The sequence below is a fragment of the Sturnira hondurensis genome, unplaced genomic scaffold, assembly GCF_014824575.4.
Source record: "Sturnira hondurensis isolate 20B ecotype Veracruz unplaced genomic scaffold, ASM1482457v3 Scaffold0001872, whole genome shotgun sequence".
In the NCBI taxonomy this organism is placed as follows: domain Eukaryota; kingdom Metazoa; phylum Chordata; class Mammalia; order Chiroptera; family Phyllostomidae; genus Sturnira; species Sturnira hondurensis.
In genome coordinates this window covers 849,626-862,181 of record NW_028074503.1, presented here as the reverse complement: position 1 = coordinate 862,181, position 12,556 = coordinate 849,626, and the positions used below count along the sequence as shown (strand labels likewise).

The following is a 12,556-nucleotide window of genomic DNA, read 5'->3' as shown; positions in this document are numbered from 1 at the left end:
CTCATTTTTTTGAATTCTCATTTCTTCATTCCTTTCTGGTGGGATGTTTTGTTCTTCCTTCTGGTCCATTCCATTGATTTGAGTCCCAGTTTCCTTTCCATCGCTATTGGTTTCCTAGACATCTCCCTTCATTTCAATTAGTTTAGCCTTCATATGTTCCTCCAATTTGTGACTGTACTCTACCAATTCTGTGAGCATCCTGATAAATAGTGTCTTAAATTGGGTTTCTGAGAGGCTGGCAATCTGTTGGTCACTTAGAGTTATTGGCTCTGGGACTGAGTTCTTCTTGCGCCATCTTTTGGGCTGTTCGTGCCTGTTAAGTAGCAGGATCGGAGCCCTAGGTTTTCACCAGAGCAGGGCAACTCAGTCGCTGGGTTGTGACGTTGTATGTGGGGGCGGGGTCAAAGAGGGACAATGGCTTCCCTCTGCTGCCTGCTGCCGCAACCCCCACCGGCACTGCAGCCACCACCGTCACCAGGCCCATGCGTTTCGTTCCACTGCACGTGAGTGTGCCACCGCTGTCAGCCCTCCACCACTGGGTTCGCCCCCTGGGGCATGTGTGGTCCGTCTCACTGTGTGCGAATGTGCGACCTTGGTCAGTCTGCCCCACACCCCGACTGGTTCTGGGCTGCCTGTGCGCCTAGCGCCTAGGTCGGGGGATCTGTCCTGCCTGACCTAGCTGTGCTGCTGGCTCCGCCTCTCTTACCGTCCCCGTTGAGGTTCTAGCTGTCGGACTTCCGTATAATTCCGTTTTCTGGTCTTTGGGTGTATCCTAGTTCTCCAAAACTTTTGTTGTATTCAAACTTGGTTGTGGGAGTAGGCACAGTGTTTCCACCTATGCCTCCATCTTGGCGGAAGTAGCTAGTACAGTTTTAAACTCAATTAATACATGTCACTCCTCACCTTTACTTCTTGTCTCTGGGGGTGAGCTAAGTTTCTGGGGCATTGGCTTGTATACTGTCCTGCATTTTCCTGAGAAGTTTGTCCTTTCTTGTCTTCATGGTCATCATGGGTTGGTGTCATGTCTTTGAGAATCATACATTCCTCCTTCTACTTGTCCCAAACCCTGGCTCCTTTGGGACTATGGCTCATGCTCAGTCACTTTCCTATTTGTCCAGGGGCTCATAGGAACCTTTGCTATGGTTTTATGAGGCTGCCCTAAGGATCACCTGACCAGGAAATTCCCTCAGCCATTGTTAGGCTGCTCTGCTGGGACCATGTTGGAGATGAGGCTCTTCACAAGACTTGAATTCTCTGAGCTAACTCCTTGGGAAGCCAGGCAATGGTCTCTTTGGTCCTGGAGACACTGTAAGACTATCTGGGGTTTCTCTTGTCCTTTCTGTCCAAGGTTTTTGATCCATGTAGGGGACACTTCTTTGGAACCTAAATGTTGGCTATAGCCCTGCTGTCCTACAATCATTGAATTCATCCTTGTCTTTTTTAATTGGAGAACAATCTGTTTATGTTATCCTACTTTTTTTCCTGTCTTTTAGCTTTTCGTATAAACCCTGGAGACTCCTCCAGGATCCTAGCTCCTTAGGAATTCAACACTGTCACTCAACCCCCCTTCCTGGTGCAGGAAAAAAGCTTTGTTTTCAACATATTGTCACTGCTCTAGGTTCCAAAAAGTCTAATTTTAAAACTCACAGGTGAGTAATTATTTCTTTGATTTCAGCATATTTGCCTTCCCCCTAAAAACAGCATGTATGGAAAACAGCTTTAATTTTGTTTGTTCATTTTTTCCAAGAAATAAACATTATGAAAAGCTTAAAATTGGATCAGTACAGATCAGTTTAGTATTGAGTTTGTTTCTTTGTTTAAATGATGAAGGTGAGGGAAAGGGCCATGGAATCAGAGGAGAAATCTTGGGTAGCATCTCTAAAATGCCATCAATGCATCCTCACCTATGAGGAAACCAAGACCCCGAGAGCTTGACCAGCTGGCCCAGCTCCACATTGGAGAGAGTGGAGGCCTCAGGGCTCCTATCTGGGTCAGCCTCCCCATCTGCCTGACTCCAAAACAAACAATGGGGTGAGGAAAGGAGTTTTCGGTTTCACCGTTTCAAACACTACAGAGAAGCCTAGAAAGAAGAATGAAGAGAGGTTTTCAGGTGAGGGGTTCATGGGTTACTTCTGACAGGGCTGTGCTTTGTCCCACACCAGATTCCATCCACTAGTACAAGACTGCAGGCCCAGAAGCCCTAATCCCAAGGCCAAATGCACCACTGAGGTATTGCTGATCGTGAAGAGCTCCCCAGGAGTGGTGTGTCCTTACAGTAGTTTATTCTAGGTGTCCAGTAGGAGAAGGTTCTAAAGACTAGCATACCAGCCAGGATATACAGTACTTGCCATTCCATAAGGTACCTGAGTGGAGGAAGGAATTGGGAAGGAATTTCCTACTGACTTGAAGGAAATAGGAAAAAGAAGGTGCTGGAGTGAGTGGACAAAGAGGTTTGAGTGAAGGTGTGAGGGTGCCCCCAAACTCCCATAGTGAAAACTACCCACAAAAGAGAAGAGCCACAGGTAAAAGGGCTATATCCACTCTGAAGACAGGCTAACAATTTTCACCCATGAATGAAATGTTATCTTTTTACTTTTTGAAAACTTTTAAAAATAAGTAGTGTCAGTTTGCAGTTCCTTCCTAGCCATGTGCTAAGCATGCAGTCTTTGTTATCTTACCCCAGGAAGGCTGGCTGCCGCCTTCGTCTAGAAGGACACATTTTATTCTTTTTTTCTTTTTCTTATTTTGGGACTGCCTCCTCAATGCCGTATGACAGCCAAGTTTCTAAGGCTTAGGGCTTCACAGAGATCTGTCCCCTCGAGGGCCTCACTGATGCACCTCACTGACGCGCCTCTTTCCACCTGAGCAGTTTCAGTCGGCTTCATGGTCTCATCCCACATGAATAGTGGACATGGGCCGTGAGGAAAAGAATGGCAGTGCCTGGGAGGAGAGCTGCCTGTGGGGAAGGCTGGCCTCCACTGTTGTGACAAACTCTTGGCTGTTTGTTTCATTTCTTCTAGAAACAAACATTATGAATGCTTAGGTTAAGATTAAATAAAGATCAGTTTGGGACTCTTTATTTTGTTCTTTCTTAAACTTTTTATTTATTTAAAAAATTTTAAATTTTGTTGTGGGAAGAATATTTAACATGAGACTTACCCTGTTAACATTTTTATTGAGGTATGATTGACATAATATTGCACTAGTGCTACATGTATAAAATAATGATGTACAAAAATGTATGTATTACAAAATGATTACCATAATAAACTTAGTTCCCATCCATCACCACCTCTTAACATTTTTAAAGTGCACAATACAGTATTGTTGACTATCGGCACAATGTTATTTAGCAGATGTCTAGAACTTACTTCATCTTGTCTAAGTGAAACTTTACGCACTTTGATTAGTAACTCCCACTTCCCCCTCCTCCCATGTTTGTGTCTTAATTCAATTTAAACTCTGTGTATTGAATGACTTCTACGTACAAGGCACTGTGGCAGGTGGCAATAGAAATGGGAAGTCCTAGCTCCTGCCACCTTGTGGGGAGTGGGGTAGACATATTCAGGTAACTCTTAACACGTGGGGGAAGATCATTGGCTTAAGAGACAAAGAAGGGAGTATGAGAGAGTTTAAAAATTGTTTCTGGTTAGCGTCTTCTTGAAGACATAGCATTAGAGGCAGAATTTGTAAGGAGGGTCAATTTCATTGGGTGGAAGCGTGGCTAAAGAGTATTCTACCTGGAAAAGCCTGCCAACGATATTGAAATTCTGGACATCCTGCCCCTCTGTGGGCCAATACCCCAGACCACTTGGTATTGGAAGTAGATCCCACTTTTTTCCTTTGCTTTTTTCCCCCAGGACTGCCAGAGACTTCAGTTATTATATTAGAGAAAAATGCCTGTCGAAAATGGAGAGGGAGCTGGATGAGGCTGAGAGACCTTTGGACTGCAAGGGGTGTCTAACCTCCTCTGAGAAGAAGCAAGTTTGCATGAAGCCCCTTAGACTGAGTGCAGTTCTAAAACGAGTTTGGCAAGGCCGTCTGAGAGTCCTTGAGCCATTTTACCTCCCTGCTTTACCTGCCAGAGTGCCCGGCAGGAGGCAGAGGGTTGCTTATCCCTTTTTCAGGTGGAGGGAGCAAGATGACAGCTGCACAACTGACTTGGCTTCGGGGAATTTCAATCCCCAAAGGGGATTTGTTTCGAGGTCAAGTTAATATGGTTGTGGAATTCACCAGAGAGTGGGGGATGCTCTTGATCACAATCTGGAATCTCTAAGCCCTTTAGCTTGCTTGGGATTTAATCAGGAAAGAGCAAAATGTTGATAAAAATCACCTCCCAGGTTATTGTTTTATTTTTTATGGTTTTGCATTTTTTAATTTTTAATGTAATTTAATGTTATTTTTAATCAATTTGAGAGAGAACGGAAGAGAGAGAGAAACTTCGATGTGAGAAACATCAGTTGATGCCTGCGTCCCATCCGGTATGCACTTGACTGGGGACCAAACCTGCAACCTGGGTTATGTGCTCTGATGGGGAATCAAACCCACAACCTTTTGGTGTATGGGATGCTCTCACCAATTGAGCCACTCGGCCAGGCTGCTTTTGGATTTTTTTAATTTAGTTTTTTATTTTGGTACAGTTGGCATACAATATGTATATTAATATTAGCTTCAAGTGTACATTATAGTGATTTGACATGTTTTATACCTTACAATGTGATCAATCACCTCATTAATTCTGGTAATCATCTGTCACTGTGCAAACTTATCACAAGATTATCGACTATATTCTTTCTTTATTTCTACTGGTGAGATTTTGGAGGTCTGTCTGGCTTAAGGAGAGGAGTAATGAAAGGGGAGAAATACGAGGCTGGTTGTGTCTCAGCTCGGCTGTGGGGCATCTTCTGTCCCCTGCCTGCCCTTCTCTCCTTTCCTCTCCGAGATATGCACGAGATGCTGGCTGGACCCTCCCAAGGGCCGGCTTTAAGTGTGGGCATGGGTCATGGATCAGCTGTGTGGGCCTGGGCTTTGCTTTGAGAGTCAGAGTTTGTGTAATGTCAGTCTCAACAATGAAAGGAAAATTTAATTTACCAAGTGTGATTGGGTGGGGGAAAATCTTTTAAAGTGTTTAAAAGCCCTGGCCAGCTTTGGGCTCTGTTGGTTGGGGTGTGATTCCATTACTGAAAGGTTGTGAGTTTGATTCCTGGTCAGGACACATACCTAGGTTGTGGGTGCAGTCTTTGGTCTGGCCACTCTTTCTCTCTCTTCCGTCCTCTCTCTCTAAAAAGCAGTGGGGGAAAAAACCCAATAAATTAAATGAAAAGGCTTTGAAAATACATATTCACAATTTTAGCAGAAGACTTTGTCAGAACTCTTATTGATATTTTGTTCATCGAACATGGTCTAGTTGTAGGTGGAATATAGGGGGGTTTTAAGACAGTGAAACAATTCTATTCTGTATGACCCAGTCATGTGTGAAAATTCAAGATTGTACCACAGAGAGGGAACCCTAAAGTAAACTATGGGTATTAGTTAATAATAATGTATCTATATTGGTTTATCAACTGAAGAAAGGTACCACATCAATACAAAATGTAAATAATAAGGAAAACTGACTGTGGGAAAAAGGGAAGGACAGGGAATAGGTGGGAACTCGCTGTACTTTCTGATCAATTTTTTAATAAATCTAAAACTGCTTTAAAAATAATATCAGTAAAGATAAGGGTAAAATATCATGGTCTGTATATAATGTCATGTCATTTTTTATTTTTTATTTTTTATCTTCAGATGACTCCCTACAACAACTGAGTCTGCCTTTGGAGACGTGCTTCTTTGGGTGAAGACGGTAAACCTTCCCAGACTTTTTACTGGAGTTTACCGTCTCCCTCCCTACCCTGCCTCTGTCTCTTATATTAATGGCCTCGGGGTTTTATTAGATCTAGTTCTTGTGCAGACCCTTGTACGGAGAGGTTGGAATCTTGCCTGAAGTCTGAGGTCTGTCTTTGTGTTAATGACAAGTGTCTCAGCGTGGACCCAGGGTCCTCTGCAGGCAGGAGAGGGGCACTGCAGGAGGCTGGATGCCAAGAGGTGCTCCTTGATGGAGGACTTCAAAGGTGATGTCTGGTGGCAACCTCGAGCCAGGAAGGGAGTAGTAGTCCAGATGAGACCTCTTTTCCCTAGAATCTTCCATAGTCATGTAGGAACTGGATGCTCCCAGCAACTGCTTGTCTTTTGCTGTACCTAGTCTTCCGTGTAAAGCTTTCTTTAGACCTTTTAACATGGGGGATGAAAGGAAGGCATCTGGTCCATACGAGGGTGTGAGTGTTGAAGGAGCAGTGTTCCCTCCCTCTGTGATGACAGCAGGGATTATCACCAAGCCGATGGGGGCCTGTTCACATGGCACCTTGGTGCATGACCCACCAATCAGTATTGGAAGGAGCAGGTTTTTATTTACAATATTCCAACTTGGGGGTGCTCAGAGCACTTATGCTCTGAGCCCTCCTTTCCCATGAGGCCCAGCACTTCCCCTGTCCCTGAAAAGGCTATAAGCCAAAAGCAAACCCAATCGTTCCCTATATTCTAATTTTAAGCTGGCTGCACAAACAGTTCTCTGGAAGGTACCAAAGTCGTCATCCTCACACAGTGGCTCTCTCCTTCAGGATCTGGGGTATGTTATCATCAGCCTTCATGTAATAGTTCAGGGAAGCATGTTCTGTGTTATACTGGGTCATGGTGAAGTCCAGGGGGGGACATGTCCCAAGAGTTCAGATAAAGTTCAAATCTGCAAGGCAGCAGGTCTGAGTCTTGCAAGGAAGGGTCCTTGATGGCTTTGGAGTCCGCCAGAGTGGGCATGATCAAAGCAGCCTGTCTGCTTTCTTACTAGCCCATGGCAGACCAGGTCCTACAGCACGCATGGGTCCTATCTTACTACCAGCAGCCTGCCGAAATCTACCTTCATTACCAGCTGCATCATAGCTCTCTCATGGCTCTTCTACTCCCTTCTAAGCCATATGGCCAAACTCTCTCATGACTGCCTATACTTAGTTTTAAATCCTGACCTGGAACTTCCTGTGTGACCTCAATCTCTGACTCAGCCTACAATGAGTGACATTTGCCAGTTCTCCTACATTCATTCAGTTGCCACCCCAAGTCAGGGCAAGAGTGATTCAGTGCTTGGGGGGGGGGGGACCTGCTTCCCCTGGCTACCTCATGAGTCAGGATACACCCTTAAAGTCATGCCCACCTTGTCCTGTAGTGGTAGCACAGCTATGAAACTAGCCTTTGTTATGAAAACTATCTTAAGCCCTATCATCCTTTCTCTCCATCCCCCAACCAAAGCTGTGGTTTTTTTCTATTTTCCCAGGGCACCCCCTACCCTGTACTCTATTGCAGAATTGGTAGGGGCCCCAGGAAAATGAAGCTTAGGGGACATATTAGGTTGTGTGGTCCTGAACATTATCCTTCAAGTGCTAATCTTGAGGACTGATTTGTTTTCTTATGAGAGGTGGTGTTTTCTTAACATAATCTCTAACACTAAGTATAAGATTACTTCTCAAAAATAACAAGGGACTAGACCAGAAAGGCCAAGTAAGACTCCAAAGTTCATTCACATGTTCATTCAGAAGATCAACCTTGCCTGCTTTTCACTGGTGCCAGGTGTCTTCCTGTAGGGGTTTCAGGTTGAGGGGGCCAACCTGCCCTGGCAGATCTATTCCTGGCAGATCTTTCCAACTTTTGTTTGAACAGCATTCTGTGTTCCTGGCTTCCCCACCTCTGGTCTTACAAAGTGTCCATTGTCCCAGGGTACACATCCGTGAGCTGAATTACCAAGGGAGGGAAATTGTTCCCAAAGGAGGAGAAAAGCAGCGATCCCAAATGCTAGAGCCAGTTGACCAAGGTGCTAATTCGTACCATCGACTGTGAAAAATGCAGCATACATGATCTTGCCTGCAATGGAAAATGAAATCAGGAAAAGGGACTTTCTGGGGCTCTATAATTTCTAAACATTATAGCTACAGAGTTTAAAAGTAAGTGTTGGGGTAGGTGGAAGACTTGGGTGGACTTTTAAGGGCAATACTTTTCCCATGGGAAAAACTTCTTCAAATGGACTCTGGGTTGTAAAAAAAGTAACAGCTTTCTCCTAGTTGATTCTCAATCTCTCTCTTTCATCCCATATATTATCTATGTACCTATCTCTTCCTTCCTTCGTTCCTTCCTTCCTATACACCTATCAACCAATTTTTCTGGGCTTTTTTCCCTTTTAAGGAATGCAAGGGTCTGTATGAAGGTGCTGGTCATCATTCCTTGTGCCTACTGATTCAGGACTCTTGGTACATTTTACTCAGTGAAGTTGTAGAGATAGGGCCAAAATAGGTGAAGTTCCAGTATAAAAAGATTATCACTTTGCAGAGGATCAATTAAGTGGCATCTTATAGGACCTCAAATCCAGAGTATTTTATAAAATGGGCCCTAAATTATACCTTTGGAGAAAAAAGAGCTTTTTTTTTCACATGGTATTGTCTAAAGGGATGCACAGCAAATAGTTATGTAGAAACAGCTATTTGTACCATCAAAAACAAGGTAATATGAATGCTACAGAACATATAACCATTGTATATGCTGACTAGGAAAGAGAAAAATGATTATTTTATTTATTTTAAAAATGATTATTTTATTTATTTTACTATTTGTGAACATTATGGTGGAAGGTTGGAGCTAGAACATCTTTGTTGGGGGCAGACTTAGAGATTTTTAAAAACAGGTTTGCAGGTTCAGTGGGGACTCTTTCTCGCTTTCGGTGCATTTGAGCAGCATTTCCCACAGCATTAGGCTCCTGTGCCATCCATCTGTGCCACTCTCCTGTCAGGTCTCAGCAGTGGGGTCTGGAGCTGTCCAGCATGGCTAAGTCTGGAGAGCCGCTCCCACATCTCTTCTGGACTTTAGTGGGCCTGTTGGAGTCTGGTTGAAGTTCCAGGAGAGATGCTTCCAGGGGGATTTATGTAGGAGTGGAAAGACATATTCCTATAGTTCATGAGGAAAAGGCAGAACTTGAGGAAAGACTATATAATGGGGGCCAGAACCTGCCCTTTCATGCATGCATCTATTCATCCTTCCATCCATCTATCCTTCTATCTGTCCATCATTCATCTGCCCCTCAAACAAAGGGAGAACACAAATCAATCCTTTGATTTTGGAGACATTTTAATTCATATTGCTCATTTGGGGTGGATAAGATCTATATGCATAAAATTTAAGGCAATTTTACTGCACCAAAGGTTTCAAACTTTAAAAACAGAGAACCTCAAATGATACCTCATATGTGAGATAAATATGTAGTCATATGGATAATGACCTGGAGTTTTACTTGCTCTCCTTTCAACCACTGGGGCAGCTTCACAGGATTTCTGGGATCCCCAGAGAACAATTTACAGACTGCTGTGCATTGGTATGAAACAAAGTGTTGGTGATGTGGTACAGGTGGTAGGTCTTGGGGGAATTAAGGGAAGGGAGGCCTCTCTGGGGCCTAGAGACTTTGGAGAAAGTATCTTGAAAGAGGGGTTTGCCTTGAAAGGAAGCACATTTGGCCCCATGAAAAGGAAGATACACTTCGTGGCAGGGTAGAGGCTAGGCATAGGACGAGCAAAGGCCCTGGAGGTGGAGGTGGGGTCTAGGCAGGATCCAACCAGGAAAAGATGGCACCCTCAAAGTGGGTAATAGGGGAGAAAATGAAGGGGTACTTCACAAAGATGTAAGTGGGGCTCAGAGAAAACAAAAAAGGACAGCGCAGAATCTTGGGACTAGTGACAGCTGCTAGCCATTACTAGGGATAAGATGAAGTTTCTACCATTGGACCCAGAGAGAGAGCTGGACCACCTGGCAGAGATGTGGCCTCTGGGAGAGGTGTGCAACCCATCTCTGATGACCTTTAGAGAGGAAGCCAGGGAAATAAATATCCTTACTTCATCTTCTCTCTCCTGCCAATGCCTCTCATTGTCCAACCAAGGTGGAAGCCAGAGGCTAAGGGAGCCCATAAAGATATACCTCCCAAAGCCCAGAGAACTGTGTTGAAGGGATCTGGAGAGACAAATAGTAGGTGCTCTCATAGCTACTACAGAGTCAGCACTTCGTGTTTATTTACTTGGGGCCTAGTCTAGTTTTTTTGCTCCAGGACACAATATTGATTTTAAGAACCGTATTATTCCCTGTAGCTTCCAGGCATGATTTTGTGGGTCACGACAATGAGCAACAATGAAAGAACACAGCAAACTCTGGCACCAAAGGTTGGAAAACTGGCCAAAGGGCAATTCTCCATTCCTGACCAAGAGGACTAAATGGAGACCCTTTGGTTAAGTCCACTTAAGGTCCTGTCTGGATGAGCTGCTGGCAGAAGTCTCCTCACTGACAGCTGTCTCCTGCCCAAGTTGCATGGGTTATCCCTGCTTTGCACATTCAGGGCTAATAAGGCCTTAGAGGAAGGCTGGAGACTGGGACACAATCCTGGCGCTGGCAGCAGGGCTGGACTGAGACAGTTCATTCATAGCCTCATTCACTGAAAAAATTGAAAACCAAAGGCTCTGCCTCTGGTGAATTAATGTTGGCATTCCAAAGCCCGTTTTTCTCTGGACTCTTGCCTACAGGGTGTAACCCAGGCATGCTATGCGTCACTTATTTGAACAAGGATGTACAGGAGACGAAAAAAGGATGAACAGGTGGAGCAAAAACTTTTTAACATCTGCTTCATGATTTATAAAATAAATATGATACCATGCTATTAAGGGATTCTTCCCAGGAAAACACTGCTGTTGTACAAAGAAACATCTTGTTAAAAAAGATTGAAAAGTTCACCTGCACTTCTAAAACTGTTGAGTGTAACAGTGAGAAAAGAGATACTGCATCCCACTGCCATTGAGAAACAGTTTCTAGAGCTTTTCCCTAACGTGGCCATATGTTGGTAAACAGAGTGAATGTTTTACCATCTGATTTTTTTCACTTAATCTTCCATTCATTTTGATGGAATAATATGTGTAATATAATATATACATTAAATATAGTGGATACATAATAATCATTATCAACATGAACTTCTTCATTTCTTCTGTTTGGCTTTTCTCAATCTTCAGTTCTTTTAAGATTTCATAATTGGCCACATTCACCTTTCTTTTTAATTCAGTGATTTTTAGGCTTCTTAACTAAGCTGTAGATTAGCTAGGCAGTGAGGCAGTGAAGAGTTTGCTTCCATAACACCCAGAGCACCCGTGTGTAGCGTTTGACCTGGAAGGAGGAACCAGCTCTGCCTTCAGGGTGCATTTGTTGGGAATGGATTCAGACAAGAAGTGGTGCTTGAACTCAGTCTTAAAGGAGGTACTTTCCAAGTAAAAAAAAGTAGGAAAAAAATCCAGGTAGAGTATGGGGTAAGAAAAAGTATGGAGAAAAATGCAGGCTGTTCTGGTGCGTGGTGGGTAAGGGCAGGTGGAGTTGCAGCTAGGGGAAAGGTGGGAGGTGTGGCTGGGACCTGGTCACCAAGGGCTGTATGGCCCCTGCACGGATGTTCTGCAGGCAACTCACACCCTTTGGAAGATTGTACGATGTGGGTAAGGGGCCGGATGCACTTGGATTTACAGATGTAAGAATGAGGAACCTGATCAGATTTGAATTTTTGAAAAGGACTGTGACAGCAAAGTGAGCAACAGCCAAGTCTTCAAATTAGCCTCCATTTGCTCATTTCTGGAGTAATGACTGTAGGTTTTGCACCAAGATTAGAAGAGATAACGTATGTGAAAGTAGTAAATATGTTTAAACTGATACTGTTGTGTGAGTCATAAATGAGTTCACTGCCTTTTAAATAAAAATCAGGTTTGTAATCTGAGGCAAAATATACATGCTTGGTATTGGTATGTGATAGCTTTTCCACTTCCTTAACCATGTTTTTTTTTTAAATGGGAGTAGCTTTTATTATTTGTCATCTGCTTTATCTTAAATTCTAACTACTACAAATTTGGAAGGATAGGGGGAGAGTTGATGAACATTATCTAAGAGGGAAGAAAGACGTTTCTCTCCTTGGGTTGAGCACTGATTCTTTCAAGAGCCATTTAAAAAAATGGTTTCCATCAGCTCATAGCACGTAGCAAGTTAGATGCCTGAAAACCTCATCATATTTACCAAAACTCTCCTTCCAAAAGAGTATCAGTTGTGAGTGGGTGAATAGAAATTTGATGTGTAAACAGATAAACACACAAAGGAATACATGAGGCATCTTGTAATATGTGATTCATGTAGTTTTATTCAGTGAGCTATTAAGACAGACCCTGGTAGTTGAAGAAAATCAGATGTTTTCAAAGCTCAATTCTGAACCCTTGGTGATGATGTGACCCAGCAAATCACACCACCTCCTTGAGCTCCTCCTTTCTCTATAAAACTGTGTAGTAAGTCCTACTTCATAGGGCTGCTGGGAGGATGACCTGAGATCATGTGATTGCCTGACAGAAATCATGACTTGATAAGTTATTATCTGGGCTGGGAAAGGCACCTGAATCTCAGTTGCGGGAACTAGCACTAT

At 43.6% G+C, this 12,556-nt stretch overlaps 1 long non-coding RNA gene across 1 annotated transcript in view; it reads left to right on the top strand.

Annotated features, from left to right (window-relative positions):
- LOC118976905 (uncharacterized) overlaps positions 1-12,556 on the top strand; it is a 62,981-nt gene that overhangs the window by 31,060 nt on the left and 19,365 nt on the right. Inside the window, exon 3 of the long non-coding RNA XR_005064375.1 lies at positions 1,494-1,649. This is a non-coding gene — a long non-coding RNA (uncharacterized LOC118976905). The remainder of the gene's footprint in view (positions 1-1,493; positions 1,650-12,556) is intronic.